Below are 5,000 nucleotides of genomic sequence, written 5' to 3' on the forward strand. Positions count from 1 at the left end.
AGCAATCTGCCAGCAGAGTTCAACCATTCTTGACCTGTATGGATAGTTACCAAGTCTATCGAATCTAACACAAATTCTCTATTACATAATTCATGATCATAATAGTACAGCACACCCACACGCTCTTCCAATCCACTATCACCAACAAAATCAGAGCAGTTGTTACATAATGATCACATACAAAAACTGTGCTTAACACCATGGCCTTGGATAAAAAAAAAAATAATAATAAAAAAATATAAATAAAAAATAAACATCAGCTGATAACTTATAACGATGATATTCACCGAGTCATAAAGATTTATCAATTTCATTATCGGCCACACTCTCCTTTCCAAATATCGGTTAAATAAGCACAGGTGAAGGGAGTTTTATTCCGACCGAAAGGATTTCCGAAAACACCAAAATCTAATTTAATTTTTAGACTTTATTTTATTATCATTGTGTTTTGATACATTTCCATATTCATCACCTGTTGGAAAATAACCGGGCCACCCGGGCTTCCTAGAAGAAGACAATTACATCATAGAATTAAAATGTCTAAAATTATGGGGACACACACACACAAAAAAAAATAATAATAAAAAAAAAAATCTTTCAAACCTTTACAAAATTGAACTAAAAATAAACTAATATAGACAATACTCCCTCCCGTCCCCCCCTGATCCCCCCACCCCCCACCCCAACCAACGGAGGGGGATTGCAGATGTTACCGATGATAAAACTCAAAAGACACAATTAATTAAGGCACATTAACATATCGGCGATATACGGCAAACAGGTTTTAGCGGCATTACAGAGTCGCTGGTAGCCAATAACTCACTCCTCTGACGGTCGCTGTTGCAAAACCCATCTCGGACTCAAATAATTAATTGATCATGATCCCATTAAAACAAGACTAATGCCCGCCCTCATAAATAATTCATATCGACTGACACAAAATGCAACAAGAGGAAGGAAGGGGGGGGGGGAAGGGAGGGAAGGAGAGGCTGACGGAAGGAAGAGGAGGAAGACGAAAGAAGAAGAATGGAAGAGGGAGATAACGAGAGGAAGTAAAATGGGGGTAAATCGAAGAAGAGGAAGGTAATATGAGGAAGAAAGAAGATGGTTGAACGGAAAGGGAGGAGAGAAAATATGAAGAATAGTGAAAGAGGGAGAGAATCAGAGGAGAAAAAAGGAAAGAGACAAAATCCGAGAAGTGAAAGAATGAGACAATTATAAGAAGAGGAAGGGGAAGAAAGATTAAATCTGAAGAGGAGGGAAAGGACGAGATAACCAAAGGGAGAAAGAGGGTGGCTGAACAAAGAGGAGGAAGAAGAAGAAGAAAAAGAGGAATCAAAGAGTGAGATAATAAGAAGAGGAAATAAGAGGGCGGTTAAAGGAAGAGGAAGAGGATGCGATAGGAAGAACGAAAGGAGATAATCAGAGATGGAAAGGAGGAAGACGGAAAGAGAAGGAATGTATAAAGAAGAATGAAAGAGTGAGGTAATCACAGAAAGAGAGATATAACGAAGAGGCGGAAAAGAAAATAAGAAGAGGAATGAATGAAAATAAAATAAAAGGGACAAAGAGGGTAATTGAACGAAGAGGAAGATAATGAGTGAAAAAAGATAATCGGAGAAAGAATCTCGAATGATGAGAACGATAAGAGAAACAAAAATTAAAATGAAATTGATAATTACAATAAATTTATAAGATAACATCGATAATGATAAAAATATTGATAAAAATAGTAATAGCAACAATAGCATACCATAGTAATAGTGATGTTAAAGGGGATGATAATGGTAATGATGATGACAATAATGATAATGACGTCAATGATGATAATAATTATAATGACGTCAATGATGCTATAGGTAATGATAACGACAAGATAATTTGTATTGATGACAGAACAAATATGACAAATATGTGATAAGGACATTCATATTTTTCATGATGATGATAATGATGTTAATAAATCGAATAATGATGAGGAGGATAACGATATTGATGATGATGATGATTATGATAATGATAATGATAATGATAATGATAATAATGATAATAATAATAATAATAATAATGATAATAATTATAATAATGATGATAACAAATAACAGCAACAGCAAAGATAGTGATAATAACAGTCTTCAATGCTAACTATGATAATAGTAATAAATTGCAATGATAATAACATCACAAGTATCAATCGTAAAAAATGCTAACAAGCCACACAGTACAGTCCTTAATCATGGTAGTAGCACAAAAAACAAAGTAAAACAAAAGAAAACCGAAAGTAATGTCAGCAATAAAAAGAGATCGTAAAAACACCACGACCGGATGCCCTTCCTATCGCCAACAATGGCCTACAAGACTTGTGGGACTAAATGCACTTTTAACCTGGTGGAGTTCCTAATTATACTGCTGATAATGATGTTAGACAAATTTAATAAGCTATAACAATAACAACATGATATTACTACAAGTACTATTACTACTATTGGTACCTTCTTTCAAATGTGCCCAGAAGCCACGCCCCTCATCCATAGCTAAGAAGCTGATTGGTCGATATACAATGTCCGTATCGCTAGCCTACTATTCACGCATTCACAGTTTTTAATCAGACCTGTTCTCCTCTATGCTAATGTTAAAGACAGGGAATAAGTGAAGACATAATTTAACGGATTAGCACCTTCAAGTGGATGTTTAAAAGATGTTAAACTGGGATCACGTGCTGGTTGAAGACAAGAATTATATTATTCTGTTTGAATGCATCCTGTTTGATGTCCTAATATTTTAAAATCTATTTTTTGTCAGTTAGAAATAAGGGGACTTCTATATCAATATCATCATTATTATCACTATTATTATCATTATTATCTTTATCCTAAATATTATTATCTTTATGATTATCTTTATTATCATCATTATAATTACAATAATCATTATTATTATTATATTTATCATTATTATCATTATCATTATTATTATCCTTACTATTATTATCTTCAACATTATTATTATTACCATCATCTTTATTATTATTATCTTTATTATTGTCATTATTATTACCATTATTATTATCATTGTTATTGTCATCATCATTATAATCATTATCATCATCATCATCATTATAATTATCATTGTAATCTAAAAAAATATTATATATTATAAAGTGTCTTTTCTATATCATTATTGTTATCATTATAATTATTAACATCGTTATCGTCATTATTATTACTATCACTACCATTTTTATTGCTAATAATAATAGTGTATCGGTAGTATCATTATTACTATTATTACTGTTGTTATTATGATAGTTATTATCATCAATATAATCATCATTACTGTAATTCTCATTATTTTCCTTGTTACCATTATTATCATCTTCATCCTTATCATAATCATTATTCTTACCAGTATCACTATTGTTATCATTGATTTTATTATTATAATCATCAATATTTTATTACTATTATCATCTTTATTATAACTATCCTTAATGTTATCACTATCATTATCATCATTATCATTATTATCATAATTATTACTGTTGTTATCATTACAATTGATATAATATCGTTATAAATACTATCATTACTACCATTATTATTATTACTAACATTCTTCATATTAGTTATTATTTTTTCATCAATATCATTATTATTATTATCATTATTATTATCATAATTGTCGTTATTGTGGTCATTATCATTATTATCACTTTAATCATGATGATAATAATAATGATAACAATAATAGTGATTATGATGATAATGATAATGATAATGATAATGATAATGAAAATGATAATGATAATGATAATGATAATGGTAATGATAATATTGATAATGATAATAATAATAATAATAATAATGATAATGATAATGATAATAAAAATGATAATGTTAATGATAATGATAATGATAATGATAATAATAATGATAATGATAATAATAATAATAATAATAATGATAGTAATAATAAAGATAATAATGATAATGATAATGATGATGATGATGATAATAATAACGATTATAATAATAATAACGATGATGATAATAATGATAATGGTAATAAAAATGATAATGATGATACCAATAATGGTAAAGTTAATAATAATAATGATAATGAGGATGATAATAAGGATGATAAAATGATAATGATAATGATAGTAATGATAATGATCATAATAATAATGTTAATGATAGTACCAATAATGGTAATAGCAATAATAATAATAACCACAATAACAATAATAATAATAATAATAATAATAATAATAATAATAATAATAATAATAATGATAATAATAATGATGATGATAATGACAATACTAATGACAATAATGATAGCTATAATGATGATACTATTATGATGATGATGACACTATCAATGTTTGTGACACTAAATATACTATAAATATAACAATGACAAAACAATAATGATTATAATGATTATATAATAAAAGTCCTAATAACAATAAGATGAACAATAACAATAACAAGAACAATAGCAAGAACACAAAAACAAACGATGATAACCAGAACGACACCCATCGTACAGAGAATCATCTCCATAATAATGACTATAATAATACAAACATAAAATAAAACTCTCCACTAACAAAGAAAACAAAACGAAGCACAAAAAAAACATCAATAATAAGCAGAATAATAAAAAAAAGGTGTGGGGGGAAGGAGACAATCTTCTGTAGCTCCTGGTCGTGCAATCTCTCCTTCAACTTGCACGACCAAGAGAGACGACCCTCGTGAGACAAACATGGAAACTTGTCTGATAAAAGTTTACTTCTTGGCCAACGGTATTCTAATGAGAATTATGACAGCGTGGGTGGTGGTGACTGCCCAACCATCTCAAGGCTGCAGGAGAGGGTGGACATTGCATTGCTCTGTTGACGTTGCAAGGCTCTGGAAGGAGGTTAGGTAGGGAGTTAGGTAAAATGGGTGTCTAATTCTCTTTCTCATTTTGTCTTGGAGTGCGGTGTTATATTT

This window comes from Penaeus japonicus, unplaced genomic scaffold (assembly GCF_977035675.1).
Source record: "Penaeus japonicus unplaced genomic scaffold, GWHDUDI00000001_assembly GWHDUDI00000013, whole genome shotgun sequence".
Lineage (NCBI taxonomy): Eukaryota > Metazoa > Arthropoda > Malacostraca > Decapoda > Penaeidae > Penaeus > Penaeus japonicus.